Source organism: Podarcis filfolensis, assembly GCF_964270895.1.
Source record: "Podarcis filfolensis genome assembly, chromosome: W".
NCBI lineage: Eukaryota > Metazoa > Chordata > Lepidosauria > Squamata > Lacertidae > Podarcis > Podarcis filfolensis.
In genome coordinates this window covers 13,508,137-13,529,171 of record NC_139619.1, presented here as the reverse complement: position 1 = coordinate 13,529,171, position 21,035 = coordinate 13,508,137, and positions in this window count along the sequence as shown.

Here is a 21,035-nt window from a genome sequence, read left to right as displayed (position 1 = left end):
CTCACCTGGTGGCAGGCATTCTTGAAGAGGTGGTCCACCAAAAGCCAGATCTCCTTGGCCGCTCAGTGGAGTCATCACCATCCTGGGGTACGATATCCAGAAATTGCTTCTCCTGGAGGTCCAATGACAAGGGGGACTGGCATGAGAGCCTGACAGAATGTGTGCCTGTATGCATTCTTTCCTTGCTCCAGCTGGGTGGAAAAGTCTTGCCCTCTGAGGCCACAACTAGGGCTGGGCGATAGCTGGCTTTCAACACGGTGATATATCACTAGCTAAACATTGCAATACACCAATATATCACAATGTCTGAAATAAGATGGAGCTATGTAGAGGCATTGGCTGGCTTCACGGTTCCCCCCACATTGTGATTTTTGCTGCCCCCTGCAGGAGGGCAGGGGAAAGCTGAACCGGCAGAGTCCACAGGCGCTGCAGGAATCTAGAGAAGCATTGTCTGGCTTCACAGTTTCCCCCCACATGGTGTTTTTTACATAGTACACACACACACATCATGATTCACAATATATTGCAAGGTCAGAAATTAAGAAACCAGTCTCACTATCTAGACTTCAAGCTGATTTGAAAATGTATCTATATTGACATATTGCCCGGCCCTAGCCACAGCAAGCATCTCAAGTGGGAAAACAAAAAACAAATTGCTTGCACCCCAAATCCAAGCTCCCCCTCCCCCTATTAATATGCAGCTAGTAATCCTCCCACTCCGGATGTGCAGTTCACCCAAAAGCTTACTGAATATGCAGCTGTGGACATGAGGTTTGGCTAACATTTAAATTGCTGGAACCTGCCCTGGGACCTTAGGGTGAAGGGCAGGAAATAAGTAACAAAAACAGCAACAGAACATGGATGGGCCTTCATAGGTTGATGGGCTGCAACCCCAGCCAGCATGATGAGATGATGGGGTCACATGTTCACCACCCCTTGTCTAGAGCACGTTGCAGAGGCAGTGGTAGAAACTGAGCAGCAGCTGGAGCCCCAGCCCACGACTTTGTATGGGCAATGCAGCACACAGCAGCTGGTGAACCATGCCTCCCGCCTCCTTCCCATCTTCCTCTCCAGAAATGTTCAGGGTGGTTAGTTCTATCTCAAGCTACCACATTCAAGAGAAAGAGAAAGAGAGGAGGGGGAAGCAAGAGAGCTTTAGGAGCACAGCAGTGGCAAGCAGCCCATCACTAAAAGGAGTTGGCAAGGATGGAGAATTTGATCCCCTCATCCCCAGGGCAGCTGTTGATTAGGACCCAGTTCATCCTCCCTCCCCCCCCCGGCCGCCAATACTCCCCGCCCCTGTCGAGAGAGGGAGGGAGGGAGGGAGAGAGAGAGAGAGAGAGAGAGAGAGAGAGAGAGAGAGAGAGAGAATTGGTGTGGGGAATGACACATACTGTATCAGAGTCTTAGTGCAAGAGTAGTTGGTGCATGCTAAAGAACACAGGAGCCTTGCTGGGTTAGATCAGCATTTTGTTCCCACAATGGCCAACCACATGCCCTTGGGAGTCCATAGGGACACGGGGACAATAGCACTCTGTCCATCATGTTCCCCAGAAACTGGTAATCAAAAGCATGTGGTTTGTGATAAGAGTGGCAAGAAATAGCCCTGACCGGTAGCCACTGATAAACATATCCTCCATGATTCTAAATGTCTACAGCTGTCCAAATTGACAGTCACCACTGTCTCCTTGTGGCTAGGATAATACACCCAAGTATATCTGATTTTGAGAGGAGTGACATTTCCCTGAGCCACCCCAAAGCAGCCACTACCGCTTCCCAAATGCCAGTGCTCAGGTGGTAAGAGTAAGCCAGAGTGGCATAGTCTGTGCAGCAGTTGCTGAGCACAGAGACAAGGAGAAAACTGGCTCTTGGGGCCAGAGGGGGCTGGCGCCTGCATCATGAGACTGGGCTTTCTGCCTCCCGGGCTGCCAATCGCAAGCGGACCCAGAGTCAAGCAGCGCAAAATCAGTGACAAGCAGTGATGGCAAATTCTGGTTTCGTCTCCGTTCTCTTCTGCCGAGTTCTACAAGGGCCACGTTGAGACTAGGGAAGAGACCAAAGCAGAGAGCTAGAGCCACCACCTGGACTGGATTTGAGTCAGAAGGCAGGCAGGTGCGGGTTGCCTGAGAGGAAAGTCAGGTTGGTGGGGTAGTGCCTGGTTTGCCCTAAGGGACCAGCTGCCACTGCATGGAGCAGCTGCTGATCGTTGACAAGGGCAACTCCATTTACGTGCCTTCGAGGCACATGCACACTGCCGCAAAGCTGGAAGGGGCACTTGAAGGGGCAAAAATGTCCCCCCCAAGAGCACAAAAGCGGCAAAGCGGCATGGAAACAGCATCTCGACTCCCTCCCAGGAGCTTTGGCACCGACCTTTCAGGCCTGTGGAGAGTTGGAGCAAGGAGTTTTGCAGGGAGGCTGCTGGTTTTCAAAAGGCCTTTCAAAAGGGTTTCCGGAAGTTTAGAGAGTGTTTGCAGGCTTTTCCAATGCTGTCCCCAATATACGCAATTTCACTTAAACGCACGGTACCTCGGAACGCAACCCCCGTGTAAACGGGGCGTTGCCTGTACCTGATTTGAGCCCGCTACAAGAACATCTAGAGGATAGCAAACCAACTGTTACCTTTTCTAGGAAGTTGTCTTCTCCCTGAGATCAGAGGAGGAAGGCAAGAGCAAAAGACAACCAAGGGTGTTAATGGCACAGGCCCTGAGAAGAGAAAGAAACAGCCCGTTGGCTGAACAGTATCTGGGCAGATGGCAGGGAAATGCACACGGTTCAGTGGCCCTGCGAAAGGGCAGGTGGGAGGACCACAACCTGGGATGACTCAGTCAAGGCAAACAAAGGGCATGAACAGCACACAGGAAGCGGATGCACAGCTACAGAAGCTGAAGCTGAATGCAGCGGAGGACCCCCAGCCCCCACATTTCTGAGTGGAAGAGCAGCTGTTTTTCAAGCAGGCAAGCAGAGTGGGAAGGGTAGACATCCAGCACAAGGCTTCCAAGGAGGTCCCGAAGCAGCTTGGTAGGTAGCTCCCACTGATGGTGAGGAAATAGTCCTTGCCAGGGTCAAGGTGAAGGACAAAGATAGCCTCAATCTTCTCTTCCTTGCTGACTTACACATCCAGGGAAATGTCCACCGTCTCACCTAAAACGGGAAGAGGTCAGGTAGATGCACTCTTTGGCACAGCCAAGTTGGCTTGTCTGTAAATTAAAAGTGAAGACAGTGAAGAATTGAACAGAGGGACACAATGCGAGCCTGCTGGATCAGGCCAATGGCCCATCTAGTACAGCATCCTGTTCTCACAGGTGTATGGAGGAAACCTTAACTTCAAGAATTAGGAAAAGAAGCGACTCAGTTCCCACCCCCACCCCGCTTTCCTCTCTATTTTTTTCAATAAATGTTTATTAAAATTTTCCATCTTATTTAAAAAAAAGAAAGAAAAAAATTAAAAAACACATAAAATTTACAATCCATATTTTCAATGACATATTTCCCTGACTTCCCCACACCTCCCCTTCTTATATTCCAATTCAAATTGTTAGTTCAACAAGTTCTTATCCCCAATTTTTAACCTTTTTATATTTAGTTCATTTTACAGAAAAAACCAATTTTAACTTATAAACATCCATATTTATACATCAGTACTCAATTCTTAAAACCTTTTTCTAAAGTCGACCCAAATTCCCTTCCACGAATTCCCCAATTTTCTTACTAATAACAAAGCAAAATGAAAAAAAAAAAAACAAATTATAGTTATACACCCTTTGGATTCCAAAACCCCACCACCCCCTTTCCCAGTTTCGATCCCCAACAGATGTCCATCAGTCTTAATCTACTATCAGCCTGGAGACCTCACATCCGAGGCTCTTAATTCTCTCTCAATTCCTCTCTGCCGGTTTTTTTGATAGTCTTTAGTATTAAACACCAGATCTCGGAGAAGCTCTGTCCCCATAAAGTCCATGTTTCTTCCAGCCAGACCTCCATACTTAAAAGTGGAGCCCAAATCTTGTTTCATACTCCTTTTAAATCCAATTGTCCCGAAAGCTCCAACTTCCACCTTGATCAAATTTGTAATCCATAGGTCTTCAGATCTCCACATAAGGAGATCTCTCCATTCTTCAATCTCCAATTCAAACCAGATTTTCATCATCCAGTACTTGTTTTCCTTTATAACCATCATGTCAGACCTCTGGCTCGATTTAACCATCATGTCAGGCCACTGGTTCTCCTTTGTCATCTGCAAAATTACAGCTCCTCCTTCCTTTTCTTCAGAAACAACATATGTCTCCTTCTCCACATTCTCAAAACTCTCCAGTTTCTCTTTTTGTCCAGCTGCATAGGCTTCCTGAGTCAAATCCTTATCAAATTCAATGATATTATTTACTGTTAAGTTCAGAGTTGCAACATTTGTAGCCAAAGCATCCATTTGGCCTTGTAACATTCCCAAGAGAACAAAGGCTCTGTCCAGCCCAGCTTGAATTTTCCCTCCTCCAGCCATTCTTGTAATGTTCCAAATCCCCCTCTAGAGGGATTTTGGTAACTTAGTATTCTTTCCAGTTCAAATCCAAAAGTCAAGTTAGTTTGTATCAGTTCTTCCTTGTTTTCAACAAAATAAAACCAAATTGCAACAAATATTTCCAGCAGAGACAGCAGAAACAAAGTTCTCTTTTTCCTTCTTGACAGCTAATTTTGACAGCTGTCAAACTCTTCTATATCTCCTCAACAGGCTCTCTCACAGATCACTCCCGGGTCCGGGGGGGGGGGGTGGGTGGCACTTCAGCTTTCGAAATTAGCTCTTATCCTCCAAGGTTATTTGTGCTTATACTGCCAAATCGTGAAATTAATATCTTTTACCCAATAAAAAAGAAGAAATTCTCTCGACCTTAGTTAACTAGTCCTTGCTTTAAATTATTTACAAGACGGGGAGGCGGACTTCCTGTTTGCACCTTCCCCGATCGTGCCAAATTCAACAAGAAAAATTTCCTTTACAAGTCCAATTTCCGTACTACTCACGGGTTGTTACTTTTAGAGTCCAATTGTTCACAAGAAGAAGTCAGCGCTCTCCGACCATGGCATGCGGCTTCACTCCGCAGGAGGAGCAGTCGACTCTCAGCACCGTGCCGCTCACCCCGTCCCCTGCTCCGAAGCCTTTAAAAAGGCTCCTTCGCAGGTCGGGGGCGCAAATGGTGCCCACCGAGTCACCAGGTTCACAGGCTTCCGCGCCTGTGATTTCTGAGGGTCCCCGCGTCGCCGCAGCGGCCAGACCCAGCTCCTGTGCAGCCGATTCCCTCCGGAGCTCGGAGGGAATCCGCCATTAGCCGTTCGCGCTAACCCGGAAGTCCTCCCCACTTTCCTCTCTAGTCCTCCAAAGCAGCAGCTGCACAGAAGATGGTGACAGGATACTGGGGGGTGAGAGAAAGTGATCCTAACAAAAGAATATAAAAAGGGAAAGCATTTATTTGTCTCCTAAAGGATTTTTGCGCCCCCAATGTAACTTTTTTTTTTTTAGTTTACATTTCATTGAGTTTTTAAAAGTTTGGCTAGTTCTATATGTTCCCCAAGATATTTTTGTGCCTCCACAACATAAAAATACGCATTATTTTTTTTTTAAGTAATTTTTTGACGGACTGCTCTCACTGGTTCCCTGCGATGCCAAAAGGTGTTTTGGGACCCTCCAGCATTGTTTGGCTTCAATTCATTTGTGTGTGTGTCTTTGTTTAAAGCTGGTCACACACACTTTTACACTTTGGGCTCAGCTGCTTTGACGTATGGCCCTTGGAGGCTTGAGCATGGGGCAATGCAGCCCACAAATGTTAAGCCTCCCCTGCTCTACCAAACTCCCAAGGTTTGATGGAGGAGGTTTGGGAAGAGGAGGAGAAAAGGGGGGATGAAAAGGAAACCAAGGCCTTCCCTAGATGACCCTTGGGGTCCCTTTCCTTTTTTTTTTTTTTAATAAGATATTTATTAGAATTTTCCATTTTATACAAACAAAGAAAAAATTAAAAAGAAAAAATAATAAAAACACATAAAATTCATAACTTATTTTTCAATAACATATTTCCCTGACCTCCTCATGCCTCCCCTTCTTGTATTCCAGTTCAAATTGTTTATCCAGGAAATCCTTATCTCATAGCATTACAGCTAAAAACCCCTTATTTACTATCCATCTTCTTAAATTATTGTAACTTAAACTTTTACTTATATACAAATAAAAAAGAACTATTTTTTCATATTCTTTTGTACCATTACAGCTAGTAACCACTTAATTTCAATCCAACATCACTCAACATTCCTTAATATTACAGTATTTTTGTAAATAATCCTTGAATTTCTTCCATTCTTCTTCTGCCGACTCTTCTCCCTGGTCACGGATTCTGCCAGTCAATTCTGCCAGTCCCATAAAGTCAATCAACTTCGTCTGCCATTCTTCCAGAGTGGGTAGATCTTGCGTCTTCCAATACTTTGCGATAAGTATTCTTGCTGCTGTTGTAGCATACATAAAGAAAGTTCTATCCTTTTTTAACACCAATTGGCCGACCATGCCCAAGAGAAAGGCCTCTGGTTTCTTCACGAAGGTATATTTAAATACCTTTTTCAATTCATTATAAATCATTTCCCAGAAAGCCTTAATCCTAGGGCACGTCCACCAAAGGTGAAAAAATGTACCTTCATTATCCTTACATTTCCAACATTTATTATCAGGCAAATGGTAAATTTTTGCAAGCTTGACTGGGGTCATGTACCACCTATATATCATTTTCATAATATTTTCTCTTAAGGCATTGCATGCCGTAAATTTCATACCTGTGGTCCACAACTGTTCCCAGTCAGCAAACATAATGTTATGTCCAACATCTTGTGCCCATTTAATCATAGCAGGTTTAACCGTTTCATCCTGAGTATGCCATTTCAACAGCAAGTTATACATTCTTGATAGTATCTTAGTTTTGGGTTCTAACAGTTCTGTTTCTAGCTTGGATTTTTCCACCTGGAAGCCAATTTTCTTGTCCAAATTATAAGCCTCCATTATCTGAAAATAATGAAGCCAGTCTCACACTTTATCTTTTAGTTTCTCAAAACTCTGCAATTTCAATTTGTCACCTTCTTGTTCCAAAATCTCCCAATATTTTGGCCATTTGGCCTCCATATTGAGCTTTTTCTGAGCCTTCGCTTCCATCGGTGATAACCACCTTGGGGTTTTATTTTCAAGTAAATCTTTATATCTTGTCCAGACATTAAACAATGCCCTTGTGACAATATGGTTTTTAAATGCTTTATGAGCTTTAACCTTGTCATACCATAGATATGCATGCCACCCAAAAACATTGTTAAAACCTTCTAGATCCAAAATGTCTGTGTTCTCAAGAAGTAGCCAATCTTTCAACCAGCAGAACGCTGCTGATTCATAATAAAGTTTAAAGTCTGGCAGGGCAAATCCACCCCTTTCTTTTGCATCAGTTAATATCTTAAATTTTATTCTTGGCTTCTTGCCCTCCCAGACAAATTTAGAAATATCTTTCTGCCACTTCTTGAAACAGTCCATCTTGTCCACAATTTGCAATGTTTGAAACAAAAACAACATTCTAGGCAATACATTCATCTTTATAGCTGCAATTCGACCCAACAAGGAAAGCTTCAAATTTGTCCAAATTTCTAAGTCTTTTTTCACTTCCGCCCAACATTTTTCATAATTATCTTTAAACAAATTCCCATTTTTTGCTGTCATATTAATCCCCAAGTATTTCACTTTCTTCACAACAGTTAGACCTGTTTCACTCTGAAACTTCCCTCTTTCAATCGGTGTTAAGTTTTTCTCTAAAACCTTAGTTTTTGACTTATTCAATTTAAATCCTGCCACTTGGCCAAATTCTTGAATTAGTTCTAAAACTCTTTTGGTACTAGATTCTGGCTCCTGTAACGTCAAAACTAGATCATCTGCAAATGCTCTCAGTTTATACTGTTTAGCTCCAACCTGTATACCTTTAACCAACCGGTCCCTTCTAATCATGTTCAGCAGGACCTCCAGGACCGAAATAAAGAGCAATGGGGAGATTGGGCATCCCTGTCGTGTCCCTTTCTCTATCTTAAATTGTTCCGTAACCACATTATTTACAATTAATTTAGCCTTTTGTTCAGAATATATTGCACCAATACCATTCTCAAAACCTTGGCCTACCCCCATACCCTGTAAGTTCTTTTTCATAAAACTCCAAGAAATATTGTCGAAAGCTTTCTCCGCGTCCACAAATATCAGAACTGCTTTAGTGTTTATATTCACTTCTAGTTTTTCCAAGATATCAATTACGTTCCTCAAATTATCAGACAAATGTCTTCCCAGGAGAAAGCCCGCTTGGTCCTTATGAATCTCTTCCATCAATACTTTTTTCAATCTCTTGGCCAAAATGTCAGCAAAAATTTTGTAATCCACATTTAGTAAGGATATCGGACGGTAGTTCTTAAGTTGACTCTTTTCAGTTTCCGTTTTTGGTATTAGTGTAATATAAGCCTCTTTCCACGATTCTGGTGCCCTTTTCCCTTCCAAAATCTCATTGCAGACTTCCTTCAAAGGTTGTAGTAGCCACTCTTTCAAGGATCTATAATATCTGGAGACTTGCCTAATTGCATATTTTGAATGGCACCTTCTATCTCCTGGTCTGATATTTTACAATTCAGCATTAGTTTACTTTCTTGTGAGATTTTTTGTAATCCATTTGTTTTCAAAAAACAGTCAATATCCATTTCATTCTGTGGCCCTTGTGCATATAGTTGTTTGAAATACTTCTGGAAGCAATTTCTAATCTCAATTGGATTATGTATATCTTTTCCTTCTACTTCCAAATTTGTAATGGTATTTAATTTTTGTCTTTTTTTCAGTTGCCAAGCCGGTAATTTCCCACATTTGTTCGCTGATTCAAATGTCTTCTGTCTCATTTGTTTAATTTTCCATTCTATTTCCTGATTCATCAATTCCATATATTGTACTTGATAAAGTTTTATTTCTCTCAAAATCTCGTGCGACTTTGGCTTTGCTCTCAATTTTTTCTCCCCTTATTTTATTTTCTCCAGAATTTTATCTTTTTTCTCATTTCGACTTCTCTTCTTTATTGCCTTTATTACCCTCTCATCACAGCTTTATTTGCATCCCAGATTACCCTTTTTTCAACATTTGTTGACATATTTATTTCAAAATAGTCTTTCAAAGTTTTTTGGGCCTTCCTGTGTACTTCTTCATCTCTAAGTAGGGCGTCATTCATCCTCCATCTAAAGGTGCCGGTTGTTATTTGCTTCATCTCCATCTTTACAGCATTATGGTCAGAGCAAGTTTTAGGGCAGATTTCCACTTTTTTTATCTTTGGTGCCATTCCTCTAGTAATCCAAATTTGGTCAATTCTAGTCCATGTCATCTTGGCTTCAGAGAAAAAGGTTCCCTCTCTCTCCAGGGGATTCTTAGTTCTCCAAATGTCAATCAAGTCCATATTGTCAGTCATTTCAAAGAAAGTTTTTGGTAGTCTACCATCTTTAGTGACTACCTGTTTTTGTGCCTTATCCATATTTGTAGATACAACTCCATTCATATCCCCCATCAGGATTATATTATAGTCCATGTAGTCCAAAAGTACCTCATGCAACTTCTTAAAAAATTCAGCTTTCCCCTCATTCGGTGCATACACCCCTACAATCAAAAGTTTCTCTCCTTGAAATTGAATTTCAATAGCCAAATAGCTTCCTTGTTCATCTTTAAAAATTAATTTCGGTGAAAATTTCTCTTTTGCGTATATCACCACTCCTCTCTTTTTGACCTTGTCAGACGAAATAAATTCTTGTCCCAATCTCTTATTGATAAGTATTTTCCTGTGTAGCCTCATTACATGTGTTTCCTGAAGACAAATCAAGTCCAATTGTTCCTTTCTTAATATATGAAAGACACCTTTTCTCTTTCGAGGGGAATTAAGTCCATTACAATTCCAACTTAGAGTTGCAAAGCCATGATGAGTTATTTAATTTTCCCTCCGACTGCACTGAGTTGTTGTTCTTCTTCTGTCGGTGGTATGTCTTTCCCTAGGCCAGGAAGTCCATATGATAGATTTGCTATGTCTGAAATTCCTATTCCTGGTGCGGTTGGTTCCTCTCCAGATTCCACTTCCTTCTGTAAGTCCTCCTCGTGATCTTTCAAAAAGTTGTCTTTATCATTTACTGTCCTTATTCTTATTTTTCTTCCTTTATATTTAAAAGATAGACCTTGGGGAAATTCCCACCTGAAAAGTATTCTGTTTCTTCTCAGTAAAACAACAAGATCTCTGTAGTAGGCCCTTACATCCAGAATATATTTAGGTATGTCCTTAAAGATCTCCACAGATGAATCTCCAATTTCCCAAGTTCTTTGATAGTGCAGATTCAAAATTTTGTCTCTTTCTTCTTTTGTTCTTAAGGTAATCAAGCAGTCTCTTACCTTGTTCTTTCTTTGTCTTCTACCAAGCCTAAATGCACTCACTATCTTAAATTCTTCCTTCCCCAGGTCCTGTTGCCAAGAATCTACAAATTCCTTTGTGAGGAAGTCTGCCAAATTATCTTTCTCACTTTCAGGTATTGCTCTGAGTCTTAAATTCCTCTCTTTCCCTTGTCATTCGATCATAGACAGTGTCAGATCATGATCCTCAAGTTTCTTATATACCGGTGGTATCTTCTCTTGGACGGCGGTTGCAATTTCCTTGGCTTCCTCAGCTAACTTCCTAGTCGAGGCCGATTCCTCCAATAATTTTTCAATGGACTGTGTGTTAGAATTCACCTTCTTTCCCAGTTCATTAATACTTGTAGTGTTCAAATCAATTTTTGCTGAGGCCTCAGCTACTTGTTTATTTGTCTCTGCAACCTGTTTAGCTAAATTCTCCAAAGATGCATTAATTTTACCAAGTGCCTGGGCCAACAAGTCTTCAGATGACATAGCTTTTGGCTTAACTTGTAAAGCAGCAGCTCCTGCTGTGCCTGCTGCTCCGGATGTTGAAGCCCTTCTCTGTTGTGTGATATCTGTCTTGTATTGTCTTCCAGACCTAGTGGTCTTTTCCTGTGTTCCATCTGCCATAACACTCTCATGCACAACCCAAGGTCAGTCACACGCCTGAAAAAATTTGTTTTGAAGAGGAATTTTCCACAGCTTAGTTACTTATTGGCTTAGTTGTTATTGCAACATAGTCTCCTCTAGGGGGACACACTTCCAACTTCACTTTGTAACTTTTCAAACAAATAATCCTTATAAGTCTCCAATATCTCTTAAAAGTCACACTTTCAATGTTTTTAAAAGTTACTTTCAATAGCAGTACTGGAGACACTGTATCTTTCTTTCAGAGTTAAGTCAAAATTCTTTACCCTTAAAGTGTTGACAGTTCATCCCGGTAGTCGGCTTCCCTGTCATAGGCAGTCCGTTCCCAGGTTTTAAAGACAGCAGATAAACCTTTTCTCCTTTTTTTTTTCCCTTGCAGGATAAATATTGCTCAATTTCACCCCTCTGTCCCTGCAAACAGAGGGGGGATCGCCTTTTTGGTGCTGGATTTTAAACCTTTAATAACCTCTTTCAGAGTTGTAGCTTTACAGTCTCTTTGCTTTGATCTATTTACAAGAACGGAAAGGCAGACTTCCTGTTTATACCTTTCCCGTTTCGGCCGAATTTGTTGTAAATTTCCTCCAAATATTTACTTAATCCTACTCACGGGTAGTTGTTTTAGCTTCCAATTGTCCAGAAAGGAATCAGCGCTCTCCGGCTATGGCTTGCGGCTTCACTCCGCGAAGAGGGTAGACGGCTCTCAGCTCCGCACCACACACCCCCTTTCCGTTCCGGAGCCTTTAAAAAGGCTCTTTCGCAGCGGGGGGGGGGGGCAAATGGAGCCCGCCGAGCCTCCAAGTTCACCGGCTTCACCGCCTTGGGGTCCCTTTCCAACTCTACAGTTCTACGATTCCAGAGAGAGACGCGCTGGGCTCCAAGTATCCCTCGCAGGGCTCAGCGCGAAGCCATGGCTTCCAATACTGGCTGTCACTGAGCTTGGGGATAAAGGAGAAGTGGAGGGTGACCTGCCCGTTGTTTGTGATCTGGAACTTCTCCTTCTGCAGCTGCCGGAACTTCACATTCTCAAATGGAAACTGCAGAGCAAAAGGGGGGGGGGGGAGAGAGAGAGTGCTTGCCTTCAGCAGAGGCAAGGAAACGTGCTCCAGGGGGAAGTTTGTCCTTGGCCCCGGGCTCTCATTTAGGGGACTGCACATGCAACAGGTCCACGTGGAGCTCTCCAGATATTGCTGCACTTGCCACTGGCCATGTTGGCTGGGGATGATGGGAGTTGTAGTCCAGCATCTGGAGGGCACCACGCTGGCTACCCCTGGAGTCTTTGCCTGTGAGGAAGAGGAAGAGGCTGCCGCTCAGTGGAAGGGCATCTGCCTTGCATGCAAAGGTCCCAGGTTCTATCCCCAGCATCTCCAGGTAGGGCTGGGAGAGATCCCCCGGAAATCAAGACTGAGCTAGATGGGCCAAGGGCTTCTTTCCCCCCTGGTCTTTTTGCAGCAAACCCTCTTTAAGGGGTTGGAGAGGATCCTATTCGTCTTTACCTTCACCTATGGGTGGGGGGGGCAGAGCACATTTGCTGGGGCTATGGACTAAAAGGGGGGGTATGAGTTAAGAGCAGAAAGGCCTGATGCACCCCCCTGTTCCCAGCCCTGAAAGAGGCAAGTACTGTAACTCTGAGAGCTTCCCCAGGATGGCAGCGGCTGTGACTTCCAGAGCCAATGGGCTGAAGCCAAATGCTCCAAGCCAAGTACCACAGAAGCTCCATTGCATGAATGGAGCCAACGGTTAAGGTATACAGTTTAGCCCATGTGGTCTGCCATGCCTGCAGGAGCAGCGTGTACTCAGAAGAGTGGAGAATGGAAGCCTAGGGATTTAACAGAGCCAAAACCTGCCCACTCCTTGCACCGGAAGTCATTTGCCAAAGAGGAGCTCTGTGGAAAGGGGCCTGGTTGTTGGTCAGGGCCTGCCCAGATTCGAGGAGGTGCCACATAGCAGGCAACTAAAAACCCTGAATAGACGATAGCCCTGGCCAGGGCAGGTGTTACCCCTGTGAGGAAGAGGGAGCTGACGGGCTTGTGGCCGCTCCTTTTCAATTCCATGTGGCTTCGGTAGCTGAGCTGATTCACGCTGCCTCCTCTCCAGAGGATTGGCTCACACCATGCTGGCACACGGCACTTCCCACTGCAAGGAGACAGGAGAGACACCAGGACTGTTGGACTGGCTGAGGCAACACACAAGGCTCACACAGTCCAACTTTGGCTCCACACACGGCCTGTGATCTTGACCACGGTCAAGAGCTGGAGATGATGGGGCTTGGGAGTCCAACTTCTGAAGGGGCGGACCTTGCAGATGTGCAGGCATTTTGCCTCATGGAGAGAGTTGTCAGGAAATCAAAAGCTGCCTTCTACCAGGTCAGAATGAATTTCTGACCTCCCCCAGTTTGGATTCCTACATTGCAGGGGGTTGGACTAGATGACCCTCGTGATCCCTTCCAACCCCACAATTCATTAATTAAGTCTACTCTGGCTGGCAGCAGCTCTCTGTGGCCCAATCCTTTTTCAGGTGGAGGTGCCTTTCAACTAGAGACTCTGCATACAAAGCATATGGCACACCACCAAATGATGATCCTTCCCCAAAGCAAGGGGCCCCGTTATTCTTGTTCAGACACTATTTTTTCAGTGATCCAACAGACCCTTTCTGGCACCTGAAATGCTACCCAAAGGAGCCTGCCCTTTTCCGGCTTCGTCACTACATGTTCCGCCTGTCCTTTTGATTTCCCCATTACCACAGCAAGAGCAATGAAACTAGCAGGCCTAGGTGGCTTCTGACAGTTGTCAAGAACCACAAGAATATGCCAAATCATGGCTGGTGAGGCTCAATGGCTACTAGCCATAATGGCCACAGAACATACTCCACCAAGAGAAGCAGTATGGCTTGGAGGAGGGGAGCGTGCTGTTGCACCCAGGTCCTGTTTGTGGGCTCCCCAAGAGGCATCTCATTGGCCAATGTGAGAACAGGATGCTGGGCCAGATGGACCAATGGCCTGATCCAGCAGGGCTGCTCTCATGCTCTTATGCCCTGACAGACTCATCTTGAGGGAGCACCAAGTCTAATTCCCAGACTTCCTTGACACAAAGAGGATTCTCATTCAGCCTGCTGCACCTTTCAAGGAACTGCAACACCGCTTATACACGCCATGAAACAGAGGATGCTGGTTATCAGGACAAATGTGGGGAAAAGGAGCCAAAACATTTCCAGAGCAGGGATGGCTTGAGGAAGACAACATATCACAGCCTTGCATTTCACAACTCGCCTAGCAGCCTTTGGCAACCCGGAATTCCATGCAAGCAAAGTGAGCAGGTGAAGGAGAGCTGGATCTCTCTCTTCCTCCGTGGCTTGGTGTCCATTCTGGCTGTAGAGGAAAGGAAGTCCGTCCAGCCCTCAACTCTAGCCCTCCTCCAACAGCTTGCTTAGCAGAAAGCCATTTGTTACTAGCCTGCTCAGGAGGATGGAAAGGCAGGACCCTACTAGCATCTCAGCAAACTAGGAAAAACAAACAAGCCTTGCAGAAGAATGATTGAGAGGACTTACTTACAAAGGCTCAACTATCAAGCAGGATCTGTTTTAGAGTCGAATTTGTACGTCGGGATGAACTTGATCTCTCCCTCTGTGAAATCAGCAAAAGCTGTCTTTTGGGTACGCTGAATGTTTAGCTAAAGCCAAAAAGAAATCGCTTATCAGCAGAGAAGCAAAAGACCCCCTGTTGCCTGACAATGGAGTCTATTAACAGCCACTGTTGTGCTGGAAGACCAAGGTGAAGTACTAGTAGGTTAAAGTTAAAGTTAAAGTTAAAGGGACCCCTGACCATTAGGTCCAGTCGTGACCGACTCTGGGGTTGCGGCACCCATCTCGCTTTATTGGCCGAGGGAGCCGGCATACAGCTTCCGGGTCATGTGGCCAGCATGACTAAGCCGCTTCTGGTGAACCAGAGCAGCACACAGAAACGGCACTTACTTTTTTTTTTTAACAAATTTTTATTGATTTTCCAACATGAATTGAGACACTTCACAACTAACAATACATAGACAAACAAACATATAAACACGTATAATTTCATAACCTTTTTTTCTTAAGCCTTATTTCAACGACTTCCCCATACCTCCCTTTCCTGCATCCCTATTTTAAACTTTTTCAGCAACCCCTAATTTCAATTACTTATGATTCAATTTCTTTGATCTTTTTTCTCTTACCCAATCATTTATCGCTGCAGTTCTGTTTTACATTACCCATGACATTTTAGCACTCATTAATTTTACAACAGTTCTTAAGATAAACTTTAAATTTCTTCCAATCTTCTTCCACCGTCTCTTTTCCTTGGTCGCGGATTCTGCCAGTCATCTCGGCCAGTCCCATATAGTCTATCACCTTCGTCTGCCACTCTTCCAGCGTGGGTAGTTCTTGTGTCTTCCAATACTTTGCTAAAAGAACTCTTGCTGCTGTTGTAGCATACATAAAGAATGTCCTATCTTTCCTTGACACCAATTGTCCTACCATGCCCAGGAGAAAAGCCTCTGGTTTCTTATGAAAGGTACACTTAAGGACCTTCTTAATTTCATTATAGATCATTTCCCAGAAGGCCTTGATCCTTGGGCACGTCCACCAAAGGTGGTAGAAAGTACCTTCAGTTTCATTACATTTCCATCATTTATTATTGGGCGTATGATAGATTTTTTGCAAGCTTGACTGGGGTCATGTACCACCTATAAATCATTTTCATAATGTTCTCTCTTAAGGCATTACATGCCGTAAACTTTATACTGGTGGTCCATAACTGTTCCAGTCAGCAAACATAATGTCATGACCAATGTCTTGTGCCCATTTAATCATAGCTGATTTAACCGTCTCATCCTGTGTATTCCATTTCAACAGCAAGTTATACATTCTTGACAAATTCTTAGTATTGGGTTCCAACAATTCTGTTTCTAATTTTGATCTCTCCACCTGAAAGCCAATTTTCCTGTCCTGTTTGAATACTTCATTTACCTGATAATAATGAAGCCAGTCTCTACTTAGATTTTATTGCATTAGCCGTGTGGCCATAGCATGATATACATAGAAATAACAACATAACATAAAATGGGGGTGGGGAGGTAAAGGTATATATCGTCCTGGGCAAATACTTAAAGGGAAAAAATAAAAAAAGAGATAACAGAAAGAACAGGGGATTTAAAACATCGAGTGACCGATAGTACAAATGTAGTGTTTCAAGATGGCGACGAAGGTAGTAGCTTAGTTAACTTCGTCCGCTTTTAGATTAAGTTTTAAGTAGTTTTAAGTAGTTTTTTTTTAACCCCCTCTGGCTTTTATTGTTTTATTGTTTTAGATTAAGCTTCAAGCAGTTTTAAGTAGTTTTTTAAACCCCTCAGGGCTTTTATTGCTTTATTGTTTTACCACCTGATTCGAGCTTCAGCCTTGCTGCCTTGCCGCACCCCCCGCTGTGCATCTGGTGCTGTGGAGCTGAGTAATCTCCTGAAACGAATGAGTGGGGAAGGGAAGAGGTCTGGCCTGACTCCCCTGCCGTGAAGGGATCCCCCATCACTGGAAAGGAAAAGGAAAGGAAAAACTCAAGGTGGGTGATCAGAAACACCGAAAAAAGGGTTGAAGCAAGTCCCCTTCGAGTCCCGCCTGTGTGAGTAAGATCGTCTCCAGCAAAGCAGGCTGATAAAGAGGCTCGGCTTGGAAAATAATTACCATCCTTCACCTTATATCAATTAACCCCCAGCTTCTATCAGCTTTTATCAGCAAAAGGACACTGGGAGCTGACAGAAGAGCTCTCAAACCTTCCTACCTTCCTCCCTTTTCCTGCTCCACCAAAGAAACATATTGAGAATCAGTGCTTGCTGATGAGCTAAGCAGGTGAAAGCTGCAGATACTCCCACATTCATCCATCGGTCCTGCAAATTAGGTAGAAACACTTGGGGACAACTGGCTTTCTAATTGGAAGACAACTACCCAACATGGTCCTCACCAGAAAGATATGTAAGGAGTTGGGTATCTTGCCAGATACGCCACTTAGCCCCCCGGGACCCGGAAAGAGACAAAGTAAAATTATAAATTATTTCCCTAAGAGGGAGGAATGCTTGAGCGAACAAATTGAACTAATTATTGACGAAGTCACTCCTCCCCCCCTTACTTATCCTGAACGGTCACATTACCTCAAAGAGCTTCAACAAAACTCTGGAAATACAAATTCCCCAAGAAGCTTGGCGCAAGAGCTAGTTCTAGCGGAGAAACTTGAGGAAAATATTTCTGTCACCTGTAATCAGCGGCCCCTGGCAGAATTAACAACACGCCACCAAGACCAGGCGCCCACTTCTAAATATACTCAAACTGAACCGAGTGATGGCCATTTTCAGGCCCACCTCCAAGATATAAATATAGACCTTTTCAACATAAAAAATTATTTGACAATAACAAATGGGTTATTGCTGACCCTTGTGGAAAATTTTATTCCCCAACCAAAAGAGATAACAGCAACTGATGCACCCCAAGTGCATAAACCAGATGAGCTTGTGCATAACCCAGATGAACCTGTGAAGATGAGACAAGCGGTAACAACCAAGAAATTGCAAAAAAATAGACCAAAAGCCAGGGAAAAGAAAACTAAGAATATTAAAGCAACAAGGAAAGTAAAGATAAGCCGACATAAACAATGGCAGAAATTATTTAATCTACTCCCATCGGACTCAAATAAATCTGCTGCACGAGATAAAAAAGAGAAAGGCAGGAAGGGGAAAAAGAAGTCATCGCCACAGCTAATGGCTAAGATGGCATCTCCGAACCATAGTTCAGAACTAAATGGGAGGATGGAAGCAACGTCCCAGAGCTCTGGTAACAGTTCACTCAGTGAGCTAGAATCTGGGAGAGAAGTGGTGCCTAACAATGAAGGCAGCAAACCGCTTAGCAAACCGAGAAATGGGGATGATGCAATGCCCAATCGCAATGACAACATTATACAAGATGGGCAAGCCTTTACTCAGGCAAGATGTTGGAACTTGATTTTAAATCCCCAAAAATTGGTATTTACAAACTTCCCAAAATCAAAGGGCTTCCTCTCAGGGAAAGATCGAAGAATGAGCTCCTTGAACATTCTGAATGATATATTGCCAGGAGCAGTAAAGCCATATGACATTACTTCTGTAGATTATTTGCATCAAGATGGTTGCTCAATGAGAGCAATGATTACATTTAGAGATCAGAACCTGGCCAAGTTTATCTACAGATCAAGATATATATTCTTAAAGGCCCAGATAAAAATTCTCAGATTTTTTGAAAACAAGGCTCCACCGAATCCCCTTCTGGAAACTAAGCATGCAAACCCTAGTAAGGAGAAACAACCTCCCAGAACCTGGCCTGGTCTCCAGAAACAAGAGCCTCAAAAACTAAAAAGGAAAGATGCTCACCTGCAAGATCTGCAATTTCAAGAGAATGAAGATGAGGACCTTTTCTCCGTGGAAGAAAATACCTTAATTAGGCAATTTTGCCATTTTCCATCTCCAATACAAACTGAAATATTAGAAAGACTAGATTTGCTGAGAGTTAAGCTAGCTGGGAGAGATATAAATAAGGAAATAAATGTGGACGCCCACAATAAGGACCAGACTTCCTATAATTTGAACCCTATACAAGAACAAAACCCAGCGGCCTGTCGGCCACGTTGCCTTCAGACAATGGCTGAGATTAACCTACCTCCAATCAAGGAAGCCCAGCACACTGAAGAGAACACTACACTTTGGGGACCTTTTTCTGGCAGCTTCCTTGCCCCATGGAGTCCACACGCTTCCGTGGCGTGACTCTGTTGAACCCTCCGGGCACCAGCTCCAGTTAGCAGAGATTAACACAGCGTCAGAAGCAAGCAGCCTTGTGTGCAGCAGTAACTCAGGCAGACGCTCGGTTTCTTCCTTATCTTACAAGTAGCTTTAATCTCGTACAGATCAACAGATCGTTACTCTCCCGGTGACAGCGCACTCATCTTGTGTGCGGCTAGACTCACACTGCGTGTGTCTTTCTCTCTCTCGCTCTCAGAGATACTGACCACTCCCAGTGTTCTAAACACGCCTCTGAAGAATGTGAGGCGTCACTCAGAACTTCTTAACCCTGTAAGTTCTGACTCTCTCAACACCCCCTCTCGCATCACATTCTGAGAGGACTTGTGAGCACACCTTTACAGACCTCTGTGTGTCCCACACCTTCCCACCTGCCTGTTGAGTTTCCTCACAAATCTCTGGTTCGCACTGTGCAAGACCAACCCACGCATTTGTGACTCGAAACCTCTCAGGTGGAATTCCCTTTGTTGCCCATGAAGACCGCCTGGGCACAAACTGGGGTTCTTCTCCTGACCCACTGGGGCCAGCAAGTGCGTCTTCTTCATCAGACTCCCCCTCTGACTTGACCCGTCTGTGAGCTTTCTCCATCACTCTAACAGGAGATGAGGGCTCACTCTTGGACACTCCTTTCACAACCTGTGGAGACGCCTCCCCCTGGTGCTGATCCTGATCATCGACCAGATCACCATTACCTGGCTCTCCCTCCTGCTCAGATTCGGACAAACAATCTGAGACGATGTCATGGCTGACTTTGCGCCTTGACCTACTTTCCTGCTGCTCTTTAAACTCAGCATGCTTACTGACCAGAAGCTTGGTCTGATCACCTTCTGGGTACGCAAATCTCCACCCCTTTGTCGCGGGTTCATACCCACAGAAGATCATTTCCTGGTACCTTGGACCACCCTCTTGCTGCAACCACTTTGGTACAGGCACCATGGCCCTGCAACCAAACGAACGGAAGAAATGCACCTGTGGCTTCTGTCCGTTGAGCAAGAAATATGGGGTGTCACCTACCACTGCATTGTAGCACCTGTTCATCGTGAAATTGGCCGTTTTTACTGCCTCCCCCCAGAAACTGTGAGGCAACCCAGAGTCACTCAATAGGACTTCTGAAACTTGAACCAGAACCCTACTCCTCAGCTCTGCCACGCCACTTTCCTGAGGCGAAGTCACCTTGTGATGTATCCCCCTCTGGCGAAAGAAACTCTTTAGAGCAGACCCAGTGACCTCTGAACCACGGTCAAACTGGAAACCTTGCACCTTGGTGGAGAACCTCCGTTCCACCGCCGCAACCCAATCTTTGATCAGTTGCGTTGCTTCCTCCTGCGATTTCAGCGTAAAAGCCCAGGAGTTCCTAGTATAATCATCGATCAAAATCAGCAGATGCCTAGCTTTGCCCAGACTTGGCTGAGGCATAGGCCCAAACAGGTCTGCGTGCACAAGCTCAAAAGGCTTCGTGGTTACCCTCTCCACCCTGGGATAACTGCATCCCTTGCTCTTGGCTTTCCTGCAAGCCCTGCAATTTAGGGTTTCACCACATTCTCTTACCTTGCACCCTTTGGTGCATTCTGATAACATCTGCAAGTCATCACAAGACCCATGTGCAATCCTCTTGTGCCACACGCATGCACATGAAACATGAGTGTTCCCCACTCCCTTTCCCTCCAGACGTGATTCCAGAACAAAGAGGTTGTTCTGATTTTTCTCAACACGTACCAGTTGCTTCCCCCCTCTGGAAATTGTACAGACATTGTTCTCAAAACAAACCATGTACCCCTCCTGTAAAAGACACAGTACAGACAAAAGACAACAATTCAGTCCCGGCGCCACGTAGACTTCCAGCTGCGCCTGCAAAAAAGCAAGATAAACATTCCCAGACTTTTTTACAAGCCTTTGTGACCCATCAGAAAAACACACTGTTTTCCCAGCTGAAACAGCTCTGCAGTTTTTTAACTGGACACCAGGTGACTCAGGCACGAGATGTCTATTAGCAGCAGAGTCAATGACCCAACGTAACACATTGTCCTTCGTTGCCTTTGCAACAGAGTTCCTTCTGCCCCCCTCCTTAGGGCCTTTACAGGCGTCTTTCAAAACAGCCATCG